We start from the raw sequence: 26,651 nt of genomic DNA on the forward strand, positions 1-26,651 counted from the left end.
ATGTGCATGAGGACCCAGTGTCTGGATGCTGGCAAGTGGTCAGCCAAAACGTCAGACATTCCTACACCATAACTCCTTACATTCCCCAGCCATCCTGCTTGGTGGCTCCTTGGAATGGCTTTGCAGTTGCAAGAACCATCAACTTAATTTCCCTGGCCCCCTGCAGGCCCAGAACAAGAGCCCGTGCACTGATCTCTGCTTTGCTTTTTTGTGCACAGGTAGGAAGACAACTATGGGACATGGGTGGCGCTGTGGGTTAAACCACAGAGCCTAGGACTTGCTGATCAGAAGGTTGGCAGTTTGAATCCCTGTGATGGGGTGAGCTCCCGTTGCTCAGGCCCTGCTCCTGCCAACTTAGCAATTCGAAAGTACTTCAAAGTGCAAGTAGATAAATAGGTACCGCTCCGGCGGGAAGGTAAACGGTGTTTCCGTGTGCTGCTCTGGTTTGCCAGAAGTGGCTTAGTCATGCTGACCACATGACCCGGAAGCTGTTCGCCGGCTCCCTCGGCCAATAAAGCGAGATGAGCGCCGCAACCCCAGAGTGGGTCACGACTGGACCTAATGGTCAGGGGTCCCTTTACCTTTCTAGGAAGACAACTGCCATGGAATATACTCTCCTTACCTGACCTCCACACTTTTCATATAAGTCTGTGCACATACTGCTTCAAAAACAGATACACACAGCTTTCTACAGCAGGTAACAAGTCAGCTTTACCTTGGAAATCCAGATACGGCCTTTTGAGTGTTCTTGAACATGACCCGATTTTGCAACAGCTAAATAAAGCTGAAACAGTTCCAGACAGATGTTACTAGGGTCCGTGGCGTGGAGGTGGGCTGGCAGGAGGAACTACACAAGCTGCAGGGGAAAAACCAGCCACCTGTGTGACATGGGGGGATTACTCAATGCTCCTCTTCTCATTCAAGATCTGCCACTCTGGCCCTTCATGCCACATACAGCTCCAGCAGAATGGAATAGAGCAAGAGTCTGTACCATCTTGCAATGGCGCCAGGTCAGCAAATACTGAAGCTTTGTGCTGCAGCAATTTCTTTCCTCCCATCCTGTTACATTGGCGCAGCCATCTTGCCTGACTACTGTAATCTCAAGGACGCAAAAACAAAACAAAATAAAGACTTTGTACAGTTCTAAGATCTGCTCTGGCACAACGGCTGATGGTTACTCAAGGCGGCCCAACTTGATGGACATGATCCAGTATGTCACCTCGACCTCACATTACTGAAGTGCCTTCCATTTAGCAACTTCCTTCTATCTTATTTTGTCCTGACATGTTGTGCTGCTTGTTTTTGCTATCCGCTCTTTACATCAGAGAATGAGACTAGGACCTGGGCTGCACCAACACCTGGGTTGGAGATGAGGGAGCTTGGCAGGAGGCAAAGAGAAGAAGCAGGGAGAGGAGGGGGGCTTGGAGGCACCCATTTTTAGCAGGCGAGAGTCCTGAGCAGATGCAGGACTCATGCGGGCAGAGCCAATATCACTTATGCGCCAATTCCAGAGCATCTCAAAGCTGGCTCTGGGTCCATTGGAACAAAGCGCAGAGTGCAATAACATAACAACACCTGCAAAGGCAGTTCTACAAATTGCTACATACAGGATTAGCATGCAAATGAACTCCATGGAAAAAATATTAGGCAGCCAGAGACTTGCCCGTGCTGGATCCTGGCCACATGATATGGTGGGACTAAATGCTTTCATTAGCAAATCCACTTGCTCAATAGGTACACCTCCCAACCCAAAAAGTGAATCACTTTGTTACTTTCCTTGCTAGGATCCATGCCCTCTCCACAATTGCAACAGAAAGGCTTGCCATAGCCCTAAGTATTTTTGCTGTATTGTTATGCCACATGGACACAATTTAGCGACTAAAGTGTTTGTCATTATGTTTGAGTATTGGTAGGGGGTATGGGTGATATTTTGAGTCCGTGGTTTCTTAACGCAGGTCACGATGTACCCCCGAAGCGGTAATGCTATGCCAACGAACATCCTGCCCTGGCATTTGTTGTGTTCCACGTGGCTTAAGACTGGAATGCTTGCAGGACATTCTTAAAAGTCAGATCCTCAATGAGAAAGCAGGCCTAGCTCTGGGCTACGCCACTTCAGACTGCAGGTGGGGACGAACATAACTGAGCATTCCTCCATACAGATACATTTCCATCCATATACAAAAGTAGATGTCAAGGAAGAACATGCCAGGCCAACCTTCTCGCATACTTAACAGGGTTTATGCACTACTTTATCATCAAAATCTCCGTGTGATTTACATAAAATGGACATTAAAAAAAAATGCAAAGAAAACTAGATGCTAAAAAGAGGTTGACCAAAAGAAGCCCCATAAAATTGCATGTTAAAATACATGTCAGATTTACATGTCCTGCCTACACCAAAAACAGTACAGTGGTACCTTGGTTCTCGAACTTAATCCATTCTGGGAGTCCATTCAACTCCCAAAACTGTTCGAAAACCAAGGCGTGGCATTCAATTGGCTGCAGGAGCCTCCTGCACTCAATTGGAAGCCATGGAAGCCGTGTCGGACATTCGGCTTCCAAAAAACGTTCGCAAACCGGAACACTTACTTCTGGGTTTGTGGCGTTCGGGAGGCAATTTGTTCGGGAGCCAAGTCGTTCGGGAATCAAGGTACCACTGTACAGTGGAAGTACCTGCCTAATGTCAGTGGGCAGGGGTCCCCAAATTTCAGGTGCTTTCACACTGAAGATACAATCCTTGCAAGTGTGTAATGAATATTATGCGGCAGATGTAAAAGTGCCGGTTCTGTAGATCGGCGCTAACTACACTTTCTGGAACATGAACAAGCCACACATGAAGTGCACTGCAGTGGTCCCATGCTGCAGTCACCAGTGCCTGGACTACTGTGCTCAAGCTATTCTGGGCCCAGAAACAACAGCAGTTGTCACAGCCAGACCTGGTTAAAGGAGCTCCTAGCCATCATGGCTACCTGAGCTTTTGGTGGCAAAGCAAGATTCAGAAGCACCCCAATATTGACCTTTGGCCAATACAGTGGTACCTCCGGTTGCGGGCGGGATCCGTCTGGCTGGTCAGATCCTGAGGTTTCAGCAACCTGAGGACCGCTTCTGCGTATGCGCGCATGGCGAAACCTGGTAAAATACTTCCGAGTTTGCCACGCGCACATCCCGAAGTTTACATAACCAGAGGGTTACGTAAACAGAAGTTCGACTGTAGTCAGATTCAGAGGGAGACTTGCACCACTTGCACTCTAGTCTTCGTCTGGCTTGCTTCACCGTCCCTAGCTTCCCATAATACCAATGAGTTTTCTAAGAGCAGATATTCCTTTTCCTACAGGGAAACTGTATGACCTACAGGTCAGAGACACAGATTTAACACTTCAGTGGGAGAACTACAGATCTATAAGGTGTGTTTTAAAAATTTCCACCTCTCAGATAAAATCTGAGAACATGCAGCGAGGGCCTCAGAAACTTGGACGTCTCTGGGTGTTGAACACTGTTCAGGGCTCAGCATGCCTTCTCTTCACTCGAGCAGAATGATGCAGAAATAAGGAAATTCTCTTTGTCTGCAAAAATGTATTGAGGTCACAGGATTTTTGTTGTCCTCAGCACAGAATACAGGACTATTTCAACACCGCAGTTATATAGCCTGACTACTATTATCTTCCAGAGTTCAAAGGGCCAGTTTCTCGCGTCACCTGTTCAGTTACAATAGGTAGCTCTGGAACTTGTCCAGAAAATGATGCACACAATAAACGCTACGTTATTAGGCAGATCACCAAAATCCCAGCTTATCCCTGAACTGCTGCACACTCTGCCGACAAGTCTCAGTGCAAAACTTCACATGGATAGGAGGAATATTTACAAGCCCAGGTCAAAAACAATTGATCTGTTCACAAAAGTCCCGGTCAGGGGAAAAGGAAGAGTATAGGTAAATGTTAAACAAACTAAGAAACTAACTAACTTCTGAATGAAAGGGTTGGAGACTCGGAGCAAAATTCATCTGTTTATATAAATAATGTTTCAATTTATCAGTAGAGAAATGACTCATTCAGGCAGATTAAGAAAGCATTCTGCATTAGACTAAAGTGTAGCATTTTAAACATGTATTTCCAAGATACATGTTAGCTTTGTGGTGTGGCGAGACAGTCAGGAAGCAAAACTTGCTTAAGCTGCGTTTTGTTTTCTGTTTTCTTTCTTTTTTTACAAACGGAAGTGAAAATGAAGCAACCGTGTTGAAACATCAAGTTCAGATCAACAATTTAGTAATCAGAAGCCTGACAAAATGGTCAAAGGCCTGGAAATGATGCCTTATGAGGAACGGCTAAGAGAGCTGGGAATGTTTAGCCTGGAGAAGAGGAGGTTAAGGGGTGATATGATAGCCATGTTCAAATATATAAAAGGATGTCACATAGAGGAGGGAGAAAGGTTGTTTTCTGCTGCTCCAGAGAAGCGGACACGGAGCAATGGCTCCAAACTACAAGAAAGAAGATTCCACCTAAACATTAGGAAGAACTTCCTGACAGTAAGAGCTGTTTGACAGTGGAATTTGCTGCCAAGGAGTGTGGTGGAGTCTCCTTCTTTGGAGGTCTTTAAGCAGAGGCTTGACAACCATATGTCAGGAGTGCTCTGATGGTGTTTCCTGCTTGGCAGGGGGTTGGACTCGATGGCCCTTGTGGTCTCTTCCAACTCTATGATTCTATGATTCTATGACATCAGTGCTTCCAAAAGAGGTTTGCAAGCTATCTGGCATCACACATTAGTGGTCTCTGCAGCTACAGCAGGCACTGTGATTCTCAAGATAAACGAATGCCAACAACAATTTACAACATATTTCTGCATGCCTCTTGCTATGAATAATTTGGGCTATTCCCTGTTATACAATGTTTCTGCTCTGTGAATTAAATATGACTACGCTAGAGTAGGACAGCATTCTAAGCTGCTAGAGAAGTAACCCAGACCACTTGCGGGGGGAAACACACAGCTCAGAAATATTATTTAGACCAGTAGACCAAATTTAACACTAGTTTTAAACTAACAGCTTAAATACCATGGCCAAGAAATAATAGGAAGCTATTTAAGTCTGTGTTTTGAATCCAGAAAAGTAAGGATGTGCAGCAGTTAAAACAGGCAGGGGGAAGGAAATCTACCGTATTTTTCGCCCTATAGGACGCACTTTTCCCCCTCCAAAAATGAAGGGGAAATGTGTGTGCGTCCTATGGGGCGAATGCAGGCTTTCGGTGAAGCCTGGAGAGCGAGAGGGGTCGGTGCACACCGACCCCTCTCGCTCTCCAGGCTTCGCGGAACTCTCCGCAAGCAGCGGGAGCGCTCCCACTGCTTGCGGAGAGTTGCCTGCGTGCTGAAGCCTGCGTGCGCTGAGCTCAGCGCGTCCAGGCTTCGCGGACCTCTCAGCAAGCAGCGGGAGCCAGCGCTGGGCTCCCACAGCTTGCAGAGAGCTGCCTGTTAGGGGGCTGGGGTCGGGGGAAGCTCGGGCGGGCCTCCCCCGCCCCAGCCCCGCGCCTGGGGGGGGAAATATTTTTTTTCCTTTATTTCCCCCCAAAAAAACTAGGTGCGCCTTATGGGACGGTGCATCCAATAGGGCGAAAAATACGGTATTTTACAAAATTTACACCCATTTGTTTAGTCTCTGTTTAACCAGATGGCCTCACACTGTCTTTGGAAGTTTTAATGAACTTTCCAGGAAAGGAGTGCCTTAGATGCTGAGCACTTGTGCATACTTGCTTGTTTAAATACAATGAACACACTTAAATAAGGCACTCTGGTGAATCCTCATTGGTCACAAGATGCAAATAGCCCTTTGCCCTCATCCAGCAGGCTCTTCAGATGTTCTTAACTAAATATTGGTAATCTTAAAAACAGGTAGATCTGCTTTTCAGCTGTCTACATGTACAGGGTTCATGGGTCAAATCTACCACCCTAAATCACCCCCACACCTTTTTTAAAAACAATATTCCTCTTCCTCCTGTGCCCTCACTGCCACCCTGATCATTATAAGTTGCAAGTCTGCAGGCAGACAGGCAAATCTGTCCTGATATTGAACAGCCCTAAGCCTGGAGGCACTGTAGGAATACGATTTCTGCAGCCTCGTCCTGCAAGGAGCAGGGGGCTGAGCCCCTCTGCTGTGTCCTCACCCATTACGCCATGGCCCTAAGAGGACTCCAGGATAACTAGAGCTCCTTATGCGCATCAAATTATGCACACAAAGCAGCTGTCTCCAGTTTCATTTGGCGACATAAAAATTAGTATGGTGATCATTGAGCTTTCCAGCTATCAGTCACAAGCTCTAAGATCTGCCCAAATCAGAGGATAAAAGTAAGTCAGAGAACAGAGACTCCAGCATCCTTCTATATCTCCACTGTTTTCTTTCATGCAAAGGTGGAGGGCAACAGAAAACCTACTTTTTTCCGAGGGAGACATGTGCCTCCTCCAGAACAGAGGTGTAGCTATCACAAAGCTGGTGCTTAAGTAGAAATTGCCTGAACAACTAGGATGTTAAATCATAAAAAAATAGGCCGTTTGTCTACAGACCAGGCAAAGAGCAACAACACAGACTTCTGAGTCATTCATCTGGGACCACCCCAGCCAGCATCCAAGACACACACAGCTATTGACTGTTTGGCTCCGAAGCGCCCTCTCCGATTGCATGGAGCCCGGAGAGCCCCGTGGTTTTCCACGGATCTGAGGGCAATGAAACAATCGTTGAGACAGCTAGAGCGCCGGTGGCGGATAACTCATTCCAAATCTGACCGGACACAGGTTAGAGCTCAACGTCGAGCCTACCAAGTGGCGATAGCGACGGCGAAGAAGAATTTCTTCACCGCCTCTATTGCATCTGCAGAAAACAGCAGCAGGAGACTTTTTCAGGTGGTTCACAATTTAGTGGAACCACCTGCAACATCGGGGCCCAGTACGGGCCACATGTTCTCCTGCAATGATTTTGCAAAGTTTTTTGCAGATAAAATCGCTCAGATTCGGGAAGAAGTAGACTCCACCGTGGGAGCAGGGCCGGGGCGGGAGAGTGCTAGAGTTCTGTCTAGTCAAGTTGAGTGGGATCAATTCCAATCTGTTACCTCCGAGGATGTGGACAGGCTGCTTGGACAAGTGAAGCCAACCATCTGTCTCCTGGATCCTTGCCCATCCTGGCTTATAAAAGCTAGCCGGGAAGGACTGGGCGATGGGCTTCGTGGGGTGGTGAATGCTTCCCTCCGTGAGGGAGCCTTCCCAGACCCGCTGAAAGAGGCGGTTATTAAACCGCTTCTTAAAAAACCATCTTTAGATGCGGCCACGATGGCCAACTATTGCCCAGTTTCAAATCTTCCATTCTTGGGCAAGGTGATTGAGCGAGCGGTGGCCGAACAACTCCAGGCACGCCTGGAAGAAGCGGACCATTTGGATCCCTTCCAGTCGGGATTCAGGCCTCATCATGGGACTGAAACTGCCTTGGTCGCACTGGTTGATGATCTTCGGCGAGCTAGGGACAAAGGTGAGAGCTGTTTCCTAGTTCTGCTGGATCTCTCAGCGGCGTTTGATACCATCGACCATAACATCCTTCTGGACCGTCTTGAGGGGCTGGGAGCTGGGGGCACTGTCATACAGTGGTTCCGCTCCTTCCTCCTGGGCCATGTTCAGAAAGTGGTGGTGGGGGATGAGTGTTCAGACCCCTGGGCTCTCACTTGTGGGGTACCTCAGGGTTCTGTCCTCTCCCCCATGCTTTTCAACATTTACATGCAGCCGCTGGGAGAGATCATCAGGAGGTTTGGGCTGGGTGTTCATCAGTATGCGGATGATACCCAGCTCTACCTCTCTTTTAAATCAGAACCAGTGAAGGCGGTGGAGGTCCTGTGTGAGTGTCTGGAGGCGGTTGGAGGATGGATGGTGGCTAACAGATTGAGGTTGAATCCTGACAAGACAGAAGTGCTGTTTTTGGGGGACAGGAGGTGGGCAGGTGTGGAGAATTCCCTGGTCCTGAATGGGGTAACTGTGCCCCTGAAGGACCAGGTGCGCAGCCTGGGAGTCATTTTGGACTCACAGCTGTCCATGGAGGCACAGATCAAATCTGTGTCCAGGGCAGCTGTTTACCAGCTCCATCTGGTACGTAGGCTGAGACCCTATCTGCCTGTGGACTGTCTCGCCAGAGTGGTGCATGCTCTGGTTATCTCCCGCTTGGACTACTGCAATGCACTCTACGTGGGGCTACCTTTGAAGGTGACTCGGAAACTACAACTAATCCAGAATGCGGCAGCTAGACTGGTGACTGGGGGCGGCCGCCGAGACCATATAACACCGGTCTTGAAAGACCTACATTGGCTCCCAGTACGTTTCCGAGCACAATTCAAAGTGTTGGTGCTGACCTTTAAAGCCCTAAACGGCCTCGGTCCAGTATACCTGAAGGAGTGTCTCCACCCCCATCATTCTGCCCGGACGCTGAGGTCTAGCGCCGAGGGCCTTCTGGCGGTTCCCTCATTGCGAGAAGTAAAGCTACAGGGAACCAGGCAGAGGGCCTTCTCGGTAGTGGCGCCCGCCCTGTGGAACACCCTTCCAGCAGATGTCAAAGCGATTAACAACTACCTGACATTCAGAAGACATCTTAAGGCAGCCCTGTTCAGGGAAGTTTTTAACGTGTGATATTTTATTGTATTTTTGCTTTCTATGGAAGCCGCCCAGAGTGGCTGGGGAGGCCCAGCCAGATGGGCGGGGTATAAATAATAAATTATTATTATTATTATTATTATTATTATTATTATTATTATTATCCCTTTACTAGTAAACATAAGCCAACAGAGAAAATATATCATGCCTTCCTGAAAAGTGAGTATGGCATTCAATCATCACATTTCTTTACACTGTAAAGACACAGGGAAGGAGCACTTGCTAGAGAAGGTTTCTGATGGCATGAAGGCCACTGCTGCTACCGGGGTCAATGAGAATGTCAGCTTCCACTTCTCCAAGACAGTTGGTGTTGACGTTCCGCTGCTTCAAGATTCACAGAGTTACTTTTGCCATCTCCCACTCACTATCAGAAGAGGGGGAAACAAGGGCAAGCAATGAATACAGAGGCTCTCATATCCCCTGGACACAGCTCAGACTGTCCCCAGGTCTCCAAGAGGTCCAAGTCCCAACACTGCCTTGATGGACGTGTCCAGAATTACAAACAGCTTGGGCCAATGCCAGCCATATAGGGCTTGCACTATACAGTCATACCTTGGGTTAAAGTTGCTTCACATTGAGCATTTTTGGGTTGCGCTCCGCGGTGAACCAGAAGTAATGGAACGCATTACTTCCGAGTTTTGCTGCATGCGCAGACACTCAAAATGATGTCACGCGCATGCGCAGAAGCGGCAAATTGCGACCTGCGCACGTTGCATTCTCTTCAGGATGCGAACAGGGCTCTGGAACGGATCCCGTTTGCATCCAGAGGTACCACTGTATAGATGCGGGGGTAAAAAGATGCCGCATCCTCATTCACAGAGCACTGCGGCCAGCGACAGCTTTGAAGTTAGACGCTGTGCCACTTGTCTTTTCTTAACTTGATGCATGTGTCCCAACAAAAAATGGAAGATGCTAATGCAAAGCTAGTACTGGAATTTATTTTATGCATCTGCTCCCAGCTCCTGCCTCAACAACATTTAATGTCAAATTCCTATCGGGTATCAGAGGAGCATTTTCTACAGCAGCAAATGCAGGTTCTGTGCGAAAAACACACTACTGCAAAAAAGATCAGAGTTTTCAGGAAATTAACTGCCAGGGTGGTCAGCTTCACAGTTCTGGAACACGGCACCGAGTGACTGAACCACAGCATACTGGAAACTGGCCAGGGCAGAGCAATCAGATAAAACCAAAGGCAAGAATGGGAAAAATTAAGTGCACAGACCATCTTCATGAAGTTTGTCTTTAAATTTGCCCCTCCCCTCCAGTTATTTGGCACTTGATAATGGACTTGTTTTGAAGTCACTGGGCTTTTTTGTTTTTCGTTTAATGAGCCAGCAGTGCGTGCAACAGAAGGCTCGCCAGCTGAAGAGGGAAAATATGCAGGGTCAGCAAAACACGAGTGTCATATTCGGCTACAAAAACATTACTGTTCCCCTTTAAACAAAGGCAGACAAGTTAATGGAGACTCCAGCGAAAAACTCCACTTCTCACCCCTACTGAAAGATCAGTACAACTTGATATTGATCACCACGTCAAAGAAACTTTTAATACTTTAATGCTACAACCATGAGTGCATGGAGGTTGCCATCAAACTACACAAAGGATGATCTGGATACCAGGACTCAGGGAAACGGGGAAGGGTCCTTCTTGGAGTTCACACTGAACTTTGGAGGCACATTTGGAGCTGCTATCCCAAAGTGCAGAGTGAGATGAGGTTCTGAGGATCCTCGATTTGAGGCAGGGAGCAAGGGACTCATCATGTTTCACAACACAGGGAAGGACACCTTCCATGATGAAACAAATTTGTGGATCCCAATATCTGAAATGTGCAAGCCAAATTTACGTTTAGAAGCCTCTGGCTAGCGCAAGCACTTTGAGGCTTCAAACTGTCTTTTCTTCCTCACATTCTCTATATAGCTAGGGAATTGAACATCCTGCATTTGGAGTTTTAAAACATTACTTCTACACCAACCTCATTAAATTGGTCTTCCTCCCCCATATCCCATTTTTAAACCTTGAGAACCAGCCCAGAGCATAGATCTCTAACATGCTTTTAGCTGTCAGTAATGGAACGCTTAATATCCATTTGCTGACAGTGTCAGCTGGCAATCTTCAGGGCATGAGCTGCTCTTACTCAGAAAACTCCCCAAAGGTCAAGTGGGAACATTATTATTATTATTATTATTGACAATTGCATGCTGCTCCTGGGTGCAATGAAGGCCTTTCTCCAGCTATACTCAACCACATGGATTTCCATGTCACCTAGGACTACCAGCTAAGTGTTTAAATACAAAACTGCCTTAAATCTACTCCGGCAATGAGAGCGAGGCATCTATCAATGATGATCGGCCATGTTACCTTCACATCCGAGGGAGTAACAGTACTCTGACCACAGAGGGGCAAATCAAGGAGCATAGAAGACAGCAGGAAGCCCAGGAAAATTATATTTGCAACAGAGAACATTACACAGTAGTTAGGGCAAAAGATCAGGCCAGATGAAGCAGCCTGAGCAGGGAAGGCAACCTGGGGAGAAATGCACATAACTAGCGCTTGAAGGTGTGAGGAAAGCTCAAGTTCCAATTTGGAATAATTAAACATTATTTTTTTTGGTCTGCAGGCCTTTAAGCATACATAATAGTATGTAAGTTTATAAGCCTCCAGGTAAGTCATTATCGAATGCTAATTACAAAGCAAGCAACTACAATGACATAACCATGCGAGGATTTAAATTGCAACTAAATCCGGAAGCCATAACCTGAGGATAAGTGCAGTACACCCTCAATTTCGACAGAGATCGCTCGGGTTCCCCCCCAAAAGCAAATGCTGGCTTCACAGCATCCAGAGTTGCTGGATTGTGTTCAAGGGTTTAACCGCTGAGGCTTGTTGACTAGAAGTTTCAATCACCAGAGAGCCCGATCGTCTCCAAAGAATATGATCTAAGATTAGAATTAGTGCAAATTATGGAACAAGGTAGCTTGCCTGATTGTACACCACAATTCCTCTTGGCAGAGGCCCCGCCACTTAAGTTCTGAGCAGTGCCAAGCACACTGTTGACATTAAGGTTTTAATTAGCATCAGTACGTGAAAAGCTAATCATCGTCGCTTTACAAGGTTTCTTCCCCAAATCTGAGACCTACCGGTATATTATGGGAAATTGAGCTGTTTTGTTTTCAAGCCTACATGCTCAACAAAAACATACGGTAAAGCCCTCCTTTGCCGTTTCAGCCTATGGGCGGGAAAACAGCATGCTGTGAGTTTTCTTCCACCTAGAAAAGCATCTCCCTGCATGCAGAAGACTAGCATACCAAAGGGAAGAGCTAGATTTAAATATTTCTCACACAAGCTAGACCTTCCACAGGTAGATAGTTATAACATGGAGGAGTCACTAGATTAGACCAACTTGGCACAAGAGTACACATTTACAGTGGTACCTCGGTTTACGAACTTAATCCGTTCCGGAAGTCCGTTCTTAAACCAAAACCGTTCTTAAACCGAGGTGCGCTTTCCCTAATGAGGCCTCCTGCCGCCAGTGCCCTTCCACCATTCGGTTTCCATTCTGAGACCGAGGTAAAGTTCGCAAACCGGGACACTACTTCCGGTTTTGTGGAGTTCGTAAATCGAATACAGTGGTACCTCTGGTTGTGAATGGGATCCGTTCTGGAGGCCTGTTCACAACATGAAAAGAACGCAACCCACAGCGGCACATCTGTGCACGCGCGGGTTGCGATTCGCCGCTTTTGCGCATGCGCGTGACGTCATTTTGTGCTTCTGCGCATGCAGCGAAACCTGGAAGTAACCCTTTCCGGTACTTCTGGGTCGCCGCGGGACATAACCTGAAAGAACGTAACATGAAGCGGACGTAACATGAGGTATGACTGTAGTTTGTAAACAGGGCTGTTCTTAAACCGAGGTACCACTGTATTCGCTGGGACCAAAGTGGCAACAGCTTATTGATACATTTCCTTTAACAAAACCAGTTCCTATAGACAAACCTTGTAAAGATGAATCTTTGCTTATTTTCAGAAAGCTATTTGTGTTCTATTAAAGTTATTTCCAATGGGGATTATAGGTACGGGCCATTAGGAATAACTTGCACAATAGTGTGTTACCAACCATTTTAAAAATGGGGTTCGCAACAGGCGATTTTCATGAAAACTCCCTGTTGTTAACATTCTACCAATTATGCAAATTCCACATATTCTGGCTTCGTGGTAACTGTAAGGGTCAAACTAGATTTCAGTGTGGGAATTATTTCCAAAGAACGTGTCACTTTCAGAGGCATGCTGAGATCCAAAAGACCAACATATTCTGTGCCTTCTATTTGCATTAAAAACAAAACAAAAACTGGCACACTTAACACAACTTTGAAGTCACGTCTAGTTTGGAACTCATTTGAAATCTTCCCCAGCAATTAAGAAGTGTTTGTGCCATTACTATGCTATTTTAAAAAAGCTACACCAGCTGGTTAGCTGGAGAATTAGTACAACCAAGCTCCACACTTTCCAAAATTATTTGCCATGCTTTACTTGCTGAAGCTTTAATACTTCACTGCAGAATTCCTCACACCTGTAAATACGATTAGGTAACGGTAATGGTACCCCTGACAGGTCCAGTAGTGGACGACTCTGGGGTTGCGTGCTTATCTCACTCTATAGGCCTAGGGAGCAGGCGTTTGTCTACAGACAGCTTCCGGGTCATGTGGCCAGGATGACTAAGCCACTTCTGGCAAACCAGAGCAGTGCACGGAAACGCCGTTTACCTTCCCTCTGGAGCAGTACCTATTTATCTACTTGCATTTTGACGCGCTTTCGAACTGCTGGTTTGGACCACAGTGCCACCCGCGTCCCTAGAAATATGATATTAGACTGATGCTCAAATCTAAACTGCTATAGAAACACCACAAAGATATCACAAAAAATATACCCACCAGTGGCTGACTCCAGTGTTTGAAATTAGCCAGGCGCCAGGCGCATTTTGCACCCGGCGTTCGATCACTTGCAACCAAGTGAAGATGTCTGGGTTCCAGGATGGCACCTGACATCTCCACCATCTAGAGGTGCACGCCTGGGGATCATACCCCGGCTGTTTTCACACACCAGTACCAACCACATCCTGTAGAATTCTCTCAGTTACATTTTATCTGCACCTTCGGAATGGATTTCTGGAACCAAACTGCTTTTTCTGCGCAGCCTGAGCAGGAGCAGTCACCATTAACAAAAAAAAAAGGGGTTGGCACAGGCATATGTGTGAACTGTCCTTGGATCAAGTGACTTTTCTTCTTTCACTTCTCAAAGCTCTTAACCTAGCTCAGGGTTGTCATCCGAACTAGCCAGATGTTTAACTGAGAATCAATCTCAGTCGGTCCATCATTTAAAAAAATAACACGTCTTCCATTTTGGTGATGAAACCTTGGTTTAAGGAGCTATTGGGCACCTAGCTTATATATTTGAGTTTTTAACACTGCTGCCTGCATAGCACTAATCTATGTGTCAGGGGATGTGGGGTGTTGTCGTCGGAACATTTTCTGGAACGGTGATCCTGGCCGACCGGCCATGACTGAATGTAACATCTTGTTTACTCCCTGGATTTTCTTGAAGAAGCAAGATGGAATTTCAAATATGTGAAGCCTTGTAGCATATGATGTGGGCAGGAGTATATGCAAGGAGACAAGTGATCCAAGGGGAATGCAATTAGGCCAGCTCCAATCTAATCAGCCTGGCTTGCAAAATACTTCTGACAGCTTCCAAAAGATGAGGCTACACACTGCAGCTGTGATTGAACTGAAACAGGGCAGGACTGGGCAAACTGCCCCCTGGCTTGAAAAGTTTCAGTGACCAGAACCTTGCAGCACGTTAGCTTATTGTGGCAGGAAAGATTTGCTTCCTTCCAACACGCAGTCCACAACAGCCCATCTCTATAGTGCAACCAAGAGTCAGGTTGACGAACTAGCAGAATGGAACTGTGTTTGCCAGAACAATTACCATCCCCATCCCAAAGAGCCCTAACAACGATGGCCTGCCTGAAGTTCAAGCAGGGATGCTTTTAGCTTCTGATGACTCCGTAACAGAAAACATTAGGATTCTAAAGTTCCATGACATCATAATGTTAATGGAAGCAGCTTTCAGGGAAGAGCCAAGCGATCGACATCAGATTTATGCAGGGCTTCTGCTGGGAGGGACTGCAGGCAAAGGATGAAATGCTTTAAAACGGCAGTTCTCATGGATGCCCTATGCATTCAAAACGAACATGCATGCAAGAGAAGAACTCTAAACTTTTTCTACGCATTTGCTTCCCTTCGAGCCTTCCCTTGTGCACTTCAAAAGACAACACAGATCAATGTAGCCTCCCTGTCACCCCTTTCGTCCACTGATTTGCCTGAATTTGGACCCAGAACAAGGGCAAGTGCTGTCAAACCACAGGAAACTGCGGGTGGCTAGGAGGTCCTTAACATGCACCTAAGAAATTTGGAATATTTCCCAATTCATATATGTAGACATACATGAAATTACTGTTAAATCGAAAGATGAATTTTTAACATACGTGGCATTAAGAGATAAATATCAGCTGTTGGATGTAACCCAATGGCAGTATCTGCAGCTACAACATTCTATTAACAACTTTGTTTGGACCAGCAGCATTTTCAGTTTCTAAGATGCTTGAGATACTAGAACAAGTGGCTAAATACTTTAAAACTAAAAAAAGAAAAGAAAAGTGATTACCTTTTGTTTATAATTGTTATCAATAAATCAATTTGAGATGCAGATGTTAAGAAATGAATGGAATAAAGAATTGGAGGTTCCTATGTTGCCTGGACAGCAAGGCTGTCAGTGGACCTGAGTTATACAACAGAAAATAATATTTAGAATTTATTGGACACTATGTTTACATAGAAAAGAACTGTCTAAAACAGCATTTTGTTGGAGATGTAATAAGCATAATGCTTCTTTAAAACACATGTTTCTAACAATGCCTTACACTTACTAAGTTTTGGGAGAAAATAGTGGATTAATGTAAGTATAACTGTGTGAAAAAGGCTAAATTTTTCATAGGACAATATTCTTTTGAACCATACACCTACTACATGGAATTTGAGAAATGGACAATGGATTCTCTGTACCCTTAATCTGGCCAAAAGACTGGTATTGCTGCATTGGAAAGATAAATATACAACTCTGTTTATTCAATGTGTTGAAGACCTTACTAGTGGATTGCTTATAGAGACAACTTTGCATGGACAAGTATAATGAAATTTGGAACGCATTCATATAAAATACCGTAGATTAAAAATTGTAATTGTTAACTGTTTACAATTGTTATAGTGAAATACCACATTCGGTTTTTTTTAAAAAAACAGCAACAAAAAGAGATTACATACATTGAATTCTTTTTAAAGTCATTAAAATGTATTTTAAAATTATTGAACACTGCACTACCAAGGGCTTCTTCAAATGTTAGCTTTTTAGTGTGTGTCTGATATAGCATATCTAAACACAAAGTGTTGGTTAAAAACAGGTATTTGATATATGCACCATATAAATAACACTTGTCCAAGATCAAGGCTTGATTACAGCATGTCAGAGATTCTAACCATACTTGCATGCAAAATTAGTGTTTTGTGAGCTGTCAAAGTTAAAAGCTAGTTTCAGTATAACTTAACTCACTGTACTTTAAAGAACTGTAGCCACGGCAGTCTGTAGCAGCAAATACAAGTATTAGACAAGGAACCTGGATTGTTGAGCCAGGATATTATACAAATGAAAGCCTACATGAAGCAGATGGAGGAGAGACATTAAACCTGAAATACAGGAGGGAACAATGGTTGATGAAGGACGGGTCTACACTGGTTGGCTATAACGTCAAAAATACCTTATAAAAATGTGACACCAGAGGGCGCTGCAGAGTAGTGACCCATCAGCAATGGGAAATTGCATTGAGAGCTATATAACTTTTTTCATCAGTGTAGATCCAGCCCAAGTGAGAAATAAAAATAATAGGTAATAGCCGGCTATGTCTATTTGCTTGTGAAACGGAAACCCACCTATGCAATGGGGCTTTCGGTTCCTCTTCTTCCCCCTCCAGTCCCCGTGCTCCAAAAGTTCTGCTAGACTTTGGAGCAGAACTAGGAGGCCAGAGGGGGTGTAGGTTTTGAAGAAGTCCCTTTGCAGAAGCAGACACCTGCTGGTGCAATACAAGATCACACCTAGTAGGTATGCAGAGAGCACATCGTAGGAGAAACAAAACAAAAACCCTGCATTACACCAAGTCAGATCATTGGTCCATATAGATTGATATTGTCAACATGGACTGGCAGCAGCCCTCCAGGAGTCCAGCCCAGCAGTTCAGGCAGGAGTCCAGCCCTACAAGGAGGCACCAGGGAGTGAACTTAGGACCTTTTGCATGCAGAGCATAAGCTATGGCTCTTCCCCATGCTGACAACTGGTAGTGTCAAGCATGGACACATGATTCAAACTCTTGCATTAGAGTTGCAGTTATGCCGAGGAGCAGAAATAAGACTGGTCAAATACACCAATGTGATCACCATCTAGTAGATCGTTCACACAATGCCACACATCAGAAGCTGGCTACGTTTATGGCAAATGAAGATTAGCTACATGAGATGCTTTTCCCCGTTTCCATCTGCAAGTTTAAAAGCCAAGCACGGGGCCAGTAAAAGCACAAAAAAGGCCATGTTATGCAGTCAATCAAAGTCCACAATCAAGCTTGGCAAGCCTGTGAGCTGCCAAGCCAATGACATCTTCTCCTAGGATAAACAAACATCTTTTTTCCAAGACCTTGGCAATGGCCCCAGACCTTGGGGTGAACTTCAGTCCTTCAGCCAGCCAAGTGGATGGAATGCAGGGTGTAAGAAGTCAAGAAGGATTACTCTGCAAGACAGGTCTGATGAAAAAAGGGCCACGAAAGTGAGCTTGGCTAAGCATCTGAGTATCTTAATATGCAAAAGGGGAACTGCTTAATTTAAAAGGGAGGCCGAGCACATATGAGGTATAAATAGTGCCAGCTTCTCCAACTACATTGGGCTTTAACAACTTAAGCTTTTATCCTGGCATTTGCAAAATTCCTCGCAGAGCTTATGTTAAAGTAGTCTCCATAAAGAGATCTTTAAGTACTCTTCGCTGGTAATCATAGCCCCAAATCCTTAGAAAGTGAACATGAACTCTAGAAGCTGCTATAAACTTCTCACCTTGCTCCCTTCACACGGGATGGTTCAAACTATGAATACTCACCACTCTAGCTTTGCATCATTTTATGTTCTAAAGCCAAAGCTAATTAGGCAGGGAGAGAAAGTAATTCACCCGTAGAACCATTTGTCTCAGAGAGTTGGTGAAATCTGCATTTTTAAGGAACAGTCCCTGAACTACCCTGTAAAGGGCCGAGCTGCGGTAAGTTACCCTCTGAAATTATATAAAAATGGAGGCTCCGTAATAAATCAGCTAAAAACAGAAAAAAGTGCTAAACCTCCGCAGTCTTCTTGAAGCCTGACGTATGAATAAATCCAAGCACAATGCACTCAAATCAGAAAGCGAACAACACGGTGAAAGAGCCACGTGGTGAACAAAGCCAAGTAAAAACACTTGCAGAAACACAGGATTATTCGTTCCTGCTGCCTCTTCTGCTTGAATAAGTAGTCTGAATTGTGAAGCATGCACAACAACAGCAGTCTATATAAGCTAGGTTTATGCCTGGTTTCAGGCTCCTTCACTGTGCAAGCAACAGCTGAAAAACTATGATGTAACCTTCCCCTGAGTTTGCAAGAAGGGAGTTGTACAGCTGGGGCAATATTATATTAAGCTACAATGCCAGATGAACTCTCTGAAAGAAATGTCGAGTGCAAATGCAATATTTGGAGTGTGCCCGTTGCGGCAGAACTAACGCCCTGCATTGCATAAGATTTCAGATTCAGTCACTGACATCCCCAGTGAAAGAATCTCAGGTAGCAAAGTGGGGGGAAAGACCCCGGCCCAAGACTGAAGAGAGACCAGTGACCTGACAGTGTCAGACCCAGCCAACACTTGCAGCAGAATGAGATGGTAAATTTGTGAGTTGGAATGTACCACTTCAGGACGCAAGTGCGGGGGTGTGCATGCAAACCCCATTTTTAAGCAATATTGCACATAAAAGCTCCCTTAAGTAGAAAACTAGCATGCAGATAACAGAGAAATCATCCCCAGTTGCTCCCCGATTTTTATATTTTGTTAATGTGCTGCAGCATTCAAAACCGATCCCTCATCCCTGGCAATCTCAAATCGTACCATGTATTCTATCATCTCAGAATTCTGTCTCATTTTTCTGAACGTGTAAACCAAAGCATCTATGTATTTGCATCTGCCTGACTTATTAGCCTTTTCCCCGACTGCTTGAGAAAAACAACCAATGCCCACTAAATGAAAACTGTGCTCCTGAAAGCCCCAGCCTAATGTTTATTTCCAAGACAACAGCTGCTGCTGCTACCTTTAAGTGCCTGCATTTCGGCATCAGCGTTTGTCATCTTTTTGGCAGCGGCCCCAGTAAAAAGTAGCCCTGAATAACATAAATGAAGCTCGAGATACTTCACTCTTTGTTGTAAAGAACAAGATTGCTCAGAAACCCATAAACTGTACAATTTTCCCTTTGGAGTTCCGAGCCGGTTCCTTAAGGAAGATTGGCTCTGAAGTGTTCATTACAAATGAGCTATTCATTTAAAGGCATAGTGCCCCAATTGTGCAGCCTCACTCGAAAAAGCACGGACTCTTAGACCAAAGGCTGGCGATTTTGCTACAGTTCTGGCCAGCAAGGCTATCTTGCTCTATGAAGCAACTGTGGGCAGAATACTATGTACCCGGCAGAGCAGAGTGCACATATAAACACACTAACCGAATGCTGTGAAGCAAGTATGACAGCTTACGAATCTCCCCCGCCTCCCAGTTATCAGACTGTTTAGAGATACACTCACCCTTCTGTTTCAAAGCCAAGCCAATATCCGCCCACTTGCGCCGAAAGCAAGCAGCAGAAGATGCGGCTGATTTTCAGCAAATGTTACCAGCAGTGCTTAAGCCAGGCAGTGCAATGCGATACAGATCATAATCAGACAGATAATTATGCCAGAGCAGAGTGCCGTGCAAGCCATTTTAAATGCATACATTTTCAGAAGTTAAATGGCAGTAAAGGGATAATACCATTAGCGCTACAACTCTAGGTAATGGGCAGTTTGCAAGTGGGCATCCACATACCTTTGTAGACCAAACCCTCAGTTTGGGTATCAGTCAACACAGTACGCACAAGAGGCAAGCATTGCTGTTGAGCTTCTTTGCAGATCCTCCTCCTCCTCTTAACAGGCAAGCTAGCTAATCAGCCTCTCAATCCACGTGCACCACCAGATTCGCTGCTTTTAGTTCCTCTAAAGCTGGAATCACTGACAACACCAACGAAAATAACGGGTGAAGGATCTGATGTAAGGATAACATGCAGTTAAAGCGTTATGGACTGTGGAGATAGTTATCAAGAAAACAAATTGCATTTTTCCAGGAGCAGCCTCAAGGTCAACCATGCCTTTTCCCCCTCAACACCGAGAAGAAATTTCTCTTTAAATACACTTCAGCCATGCCTAAATAACTCAATATATTTCATGTGGCTTCGGGTACAACATTCCAAACAATATCTGAGAGATCTTTGACACACACACAGAAATTACTTTTGTATTTTTAGGTCTGGAATGCCTGTTTTCAGAAATCCTATGCAGCTACTGCTGCATATTTATAATACGGGGGCAAAGAATTTCACCCCCGTTGGGTTCAAACCACAAATATGCAAACTGAAGCACTTTACCCTGATCAGCAAAATGAATTGACCGTTTGCATTACAGGCAAAGTGACACAAAACAGGATTGATTGCTGGGTTTAAAGATGACACCCAGTTTAAGCTTCTGCTCCCTTCTACCAGACCTGCCCAACCCCAACAAAATTTTGTCACGCGGGGAAGGTCCCCAACACTGAAAGGGAAAACCCAATACACATTCTGGGTGCAACAGATACGATGCGGCTGACCCGCTAGGCTACATCTGGAACAGCTCAGTTGGTAAATAATGAGACACTTAATCTCAGGGTTGTGGGTTTGAGCCCCATGTCAGGCAAAGGATTCTTGCATTGCAGGGGGTTGAACTAGAGGACCCTCGTGGTCCCTTCCAACTCTACAATTCTATGATTTAATGACCCACAAGCCACGTCTCCATATAAAGCTAATGCATACCAAAAGCTGCCCTCCAAGACTCCCCCAGTAGATATAATAATAATAATTTATTATTTATACCCCGCCCATCTGGCTGAGTTTCCCCAGCCACTCTGGGCGGCTCCCAATCGAGTGTTAAAAACAATACAGCATTAAATATTAAAAACTTCCCTAAACAGGGCTGCCTTCAGATGTCTTTTAAAGATAGGATAGCTGCTTATTTCCTTCACATCTGAAGGGAGGGTGTTCCACAGGGTGGGTGCCACTACCGAGAAGGCCCTCTGTCTGGTTCCCTGTAATCTCGCTTCTCGCAGGGAGGGAACCACCAGAAGGCCCTCGGCGCTGGACCTCAGTGTCCAGGTAGAACGATGGGGGTGGAGACGCTCCTTCAGGTATACAGGACCGAGGCCGTTTAGGGCTTTAAAGGTCAGACTAACACTTTGAATTGTGATCGGAAACATACTGGGAGCCAATGCAGATCTCTCGGGACCGGTGTTATGTGGTCCCGATGGCCACTCCCAGTCACCAGTCTAGCTGCCGCATTCTGGATTAATTGCAGTTTCTGGGTCACCTTAAAAGGTAGCCCCACGTAGAGCGAGAGATAACCAGAGCATGCATCACTCCGGTGAGACAGTCTGCGGGCAGGTAGGGTCTCAGCCTGCGTACCAGGTGGAGCTGGTAGACAGCCGCCCTGGACACAGATGCCTCTCAGGATGGCAAAAAAATCCCTCTCTCATGCTTTGCTACCTCCTCCTATAATCACCCTGTTTGGTCACCTACACAGGACACTCCACACACCAGCAGTTCTTTACCTGCAAGACTTTTCTCCCCTTCCACTTCTCTGGCTTTTGCACCCCTCTTGTTCTTGCACCCCAAACCCTTCCCCCTTTGCCAAAAGTCACTGCAACCTTCCCTGTGATTCTTTCCCACCCTGTACTCTGCCCTCGAAGTTTGTTCTGACAGTTGCCGACTCAAGCACTACAAGGAGCAAAGTTCCTCCCTCATTTCACTCTCCTTTGCAGGATCGACACATTTATTTACTTCTCGCTTCTTCCCTTTTCTCCCTGTTGCACATCCTGCTTTAGAAAGAAACTCCTTGCCTCAAACCCCAAGACCTTTGCTCACACTTAACTCATCCTGCCTCCTCAACCTGACCTTGCAGAGATAAGAATCTCTCCTCTCTCTCTCTCAAGTTCTCTTACAGCCCCTTCAGCCCCTGGTTTTTCTAGGGTCGGTTTTCTCACCCCTTGCATGCACCACACACAGATCCAACATGTGATCTCTTCTCCTCTTCTCTTACCTTATCAGACAGCCTTATGATCTCCACCCACCCCCAGTTATCTCCTCCCATCAACCAACACACTTGGACACGCAACAAACTATTTGCTTCTGCAGTTATTTCTCACTCGCCCGCTGGGATTCTGCTCACCTTTTTGAACTCCCTTGAAGAACATCTCAAGAATAGTTCAAAAAATGTGTCTTCCCTCTTTTCCACAGGCTGTCTTCTTGCATCCCCCACCAAACCCAATTCTCTCCCTTGTCCCAAAACCCTGCCTCTCAAACTCACCTGCCCCCTTTCTGCCTTATCCTCCTCTCCAACAACACTCCAACCTTTCTTCTTCTGAACCCCATTTGCTAGGGTCCCTTCTCTTGAATCTGCTATTCAAAGAACTGCAGACCTAGAAAGGACCCCCTACTCAAATACACACCCCCTACTCAAATACACACACGTTTCCATAAGAATGCCCCCTCCCCAGCCATGAAATCCTCTTTCAAGGCAACTCCCCTAAGACACTCCTTTGCATGTTTCCTTTTGGGTCCCTTCCTCCACCACTCTCTTTCTCAAGGAGTTCTGATCCCTAAGCCCACCCTGATGTGGGCTTGGTTCCCTGAATTGCTCCACTGGTCCGACAGATATATATTTGAGAAAACCACAAATCAGGCAGCCTTTAGATTAACTGGTTTGTGGCAGGGAATGACTGGTAAATCCACACGGGGCTATGGAGTTGTCAGCCACGTTAAGGCACCAAAAAAGACACCAAAAAATTCTTCTCACTCATTCTTTTTATTCCTTATGTTTACATGCCACTCCCCCCCCCCCACAAGGTGACATAAATGTGGTTCCCATCCAGTGACTAACCAGCGGTCAGCAAACTTTTTCAGCAGGGGGCCGGTCCACTGTCCCTCGGACCTTATGGGGGACCGGACTATATTTTGGGGAGAAAAAAAAAAGAATGAATTCCTATGCCCCACAAAGAACCTAGAGGTGCATTTTAAATAAATAAAAGCACACATTCTACTCATGTAAAAACACCAGGCAGGCCCCACAAATAACCCAGAGATGCATTTTAAATAAAAGGACACATTCTGCTCATGTAAAAACACCAGGCAGGCCCCATAAATAACCCAGAGATGCATTTGAAATAAAAGCACACATTCTACTCATGTAAAAACACCAGGCAGGCCCCACAAATAACCCAGAGATGCATTTTAAATAAAAGGACACATTCTACTCATGTAAAAACACCAGGCAGGCCCCACAATTAACCCAGAGATGCATTTTAAATAAAGGCACACGTTCTACTCATGTAAAAACATGATGATTCCTGGACCATCCGCGGGCCAGATTTAGAAGGCAACTGGGCCGGATCTGGCCCCCGGGCCTTAGTTTGCCTACCCATGGACTAAACCCAAACCTGGTTAGCTTCAACGAAGGTGGTGGCCTCATGTGTCTTCACACCAAATTCCAGGACTTACTTGTATGGTTTTCATATTCCAAGAGCACAATTTTTTTGCTGCTGGCTGCTCTTAGGCCTTGCTTGTGGGTTCCCTACAAGCACCAGACAGACCAAGATCGAAAACAAAATACTGGGCATAATTTTAGTACTGCATTTATATCCCACCTTTTCTCCAAAGAGCTCAAGGTGGCATCCCTTTCCCCAATTTAATCCTCACAGCAACCCTGTGAGGTAGGTAAAGGCTGGGAAGGTAGTGACGGACCCAAAGTTACGGAGTGAGATACATCAGCTGAGTGGGGATTTGAACCCTGGTATCCCAGACCAAACACTTTAACCACTAACCCCATCAACACAAGGCAACTTGCAAGGCTAGAATACACATCGAAGACAAATCCTAAAGATTGCTTTATTTTCTTCAAAATGTAGCCAAGCACATATTTGAATAAATGTGTTCTCAGGAGTTTACATTAACCCTGCATAGAACATACAAGTTCAGAATCACTCTACCCCTGATATTCTGGTAATCTTCAGCAATTTTACCTTCAACAGCTGAGTAAAACCTCCAGGGACAGAGGCACTGTACCTCCAAATGCCACCTGTTTCAGGGTGGGGCATTCAGCAGCAGGGAAAGCTGTAAAACCTTATGCCCACCCTCCAGACTGCTATGGGGGGCAAACAACACAGAAGACTGCTGTAGCTGGACCACTCCGATGTGCAGGTGCGTGTCAGGGATGGGACAAAAGCGTTGTGTGGATGCTGCATCTCAAGGAAACACCCCACCCCTGGCAGTCTGTTCCAACATGCAGGTGAGCGTCAGGGATGCGGGATAGAAGAGTCATGTGGATGGTGTGCCATTGCCCTCCATGCCTCGGGGAAATTCTCCAGCCCCCACTCCAAACCACCTCTCCCTATACACAGATAGGTGTCAGGGTTGTGGGACAGAAGGGCCGTGTGGGCAGCGCACCTGTGCTCTCCCTCCCTCACAAACACCTTCTACTCCTCCCGGTGCCCCGTTCCGACGTGCAGGTGCGGGTCAGGGTCGCGGGTCAGAAGGGCCCTGTGGACCGCGCTCCTCCTCAATCTTTCCCTCACAAACACCTTCTACCCCTCCCGCCGCCCCGTTCCGACGTGCCGATGCGTGTCAGGGTCGCGGGTCAAAAGAGCTGTATGGATGGCGCGCCTGTGGTCTCCCTCCCTCCCGCACGAACACCTCCTACCCCTCCCGGGTCCCTTTCCGACGTGCAGGTGCGTGTCAGGGTCGCGGCGGGTCAGAAGGGCTGTATGGATGGTGCGCCTGCACTCTCCCTCCCTCACAAACACCTCCTACCCCTCCCGGCGCCCCGTTCCGACGTGCAGGTGCGGGTCAGGGTCGGGGGTCAGAAGGGCCCTGTGGACCGCGCTCCTCCGCAATCCCTCCCACACAAACACCTCCTACCCCTCCCGGCGCCCCGTTCCGACGTGCAGGTGCGGGTCAGGGTCGCGGGTCAGAAGGGCCCTGTGGACCGCGCTCCTCCGCAATCCCTCCCACACAAACACCTCCTACCCCTCCCGGCGCCCCGTTCCGACGTGCCGATGCGTGTCAGGGTCGCGGGTCAGAAGGGTCGCGGCCGGTACCTGCTCCTGCCGGAGCGCGCTGCTCTGCCGGGGCCCGGCTGCTCCCCCTCGTAGGGGCGGGCTGCTTGCTGCGCCGGGCTGGCCCGCTGGGGCCGGGTCCTGTCCGGTCACGGTCCGGGGTCGGGGTCGCGGGCGGCTCGGCCGGGCGTCGGGCTCTGTCACGGCGACCGGGCAGCGGCGGAGGCGGCAGCGGGCTCCGAAGCGGGCGGCGGGCGGCGCAGGCGGGCGCTTTATACCCTCGGCTCCTCGGAAACCGTCTCCGCGCAACGCTTCCGCTTCCGCCCCTCCCTCGCGCCCGCCCGCCTCATGAATATGCAAATCGGGGAGCGAGCGGGGAGGGGGCGCCTGAGGAGCGAAGGGCGAGAGAAAGAGGGGAGGGGAGGCGGCCAGCCAGCCAATGAGGGGGAGGGCAGGGCTCCCCCCGCAGCGCGCCGATTGGCTACGCTCGCAAGGAAATAGAACGCGCGCACCGCGAAGGTGGGAGAACCTGCGGAGCCCAGTGACGCTGCAGCATCCTATTAGCAAAGCCCAGGCAAAAGGTGGGGGGCTGCTGGAAGGGCGCCTGCTAGGAATCAGAGGGAGGGAGAGGGGCACGGGAAGAGTTAATGGCGGGGGCGAGTGGCAGGAATCGCCAAGCACTTTGCTGGGGCAGGGACGGCTCCTCGGGGGATGCAGAGGCAAGCGCTGCATGCTCGCGCCGGGGGAGACTTAGAATGGGGTGCATTCTGTCCTGGGCAAAAGGTGCGGGGAAGGATCCCCGGCATTGCACGTTTTGCGTGTGCAGATAGGCAATCCCTCCCTCACAAACACCTCCTACCCCTCCCGGCGCCCCGTTCCGACGTGCCGATGCGTGTCAGGGTCGGGGGTCAGAAGGGCCCTGTGGACCGCGCTCCTCCGCAATCCCTCCCACACAAACACCTCCTACCCCTCCCGGCGCCCCGTTCCGACGTGCAGGTGCGTGTCAGGGTCGGGGGTCAGAAGGGCCCTGTGCGGGGAAGGATCCCCGGCATTGCACGTTTTGCGTGTGCAGATAGGCACCGGCTCATTTGCAGCCGGTGCGTGCGCGCGCTCGCGCTCAAAAACAAGCCCAGTGGTGCATAACTCCCAAGAGGCCTCAGAATGCTGATTATTCTTCCCTAAAGTTAAGCTGGCTTTAAAAATAACAAACGCCCTTCTCTAAAGCCCTTCTGCACATGATGGATGGTGGAAAAGAAATCTTACACATGTCTGCACTTGCCTGGCTTGGAACTGAGCTGCCTAGAATGGATTCTAGCAGGTGCCTTTCATATGGCAGAGGTTTATTTGTTCATTCCCCGTATGGGCAACCAAACTCTTCTCCCAAGGAACTCAGATCTGCATACACAAAGTAATGCCAACAGCCCCATGAGGTAGGCATAGCTGAGAGGGACC

General features: G+C 47.2%; 1 protein-coding gene across 7 annotated transcripts in view; it reads right to left on the bottom strand.

Moving 5' to 3' along the window:
- SLC45A4 (solute carrier family 45 member 4) overlaps positions 1-26,651 on the bottom strand; it is a 148,484-nt gene that overhangs the window by 76,311 nt on the left and 45,522 nt on the right. For 2 of the 7 annotated variants that reach the window (XM_079984284.1, XM_079984280.1), the window contains exon 1: positions 25,242-25,432. The exons of 3 other annotated variants lie outside the window; for them this stretch is intronic. The gene's annotated coding sequence lies outside the window, so the exon portion shown is untranslated. Of the gene's footprint in view, positions 1-19,895; positions 19,917-25,241; positions 25,433-26,651 lie in introns of those variants that run through there. 2 more of the 7 variants (XM_079984286.1, XM_079984283.1) reach the window with 1 other exon arrangement.

Source organism: Podarcis cretensis, assembly GCF_951804945.1.
Source record: "Podarcis cretensis genome assembly, chromosome: 7".
Taxonomy (NCBI): Eukaryota; Metazoa; Chordata; class Lepidosauria; order Squamata; family Lacertidae; genus Podarcis; species Podarcis cretensis.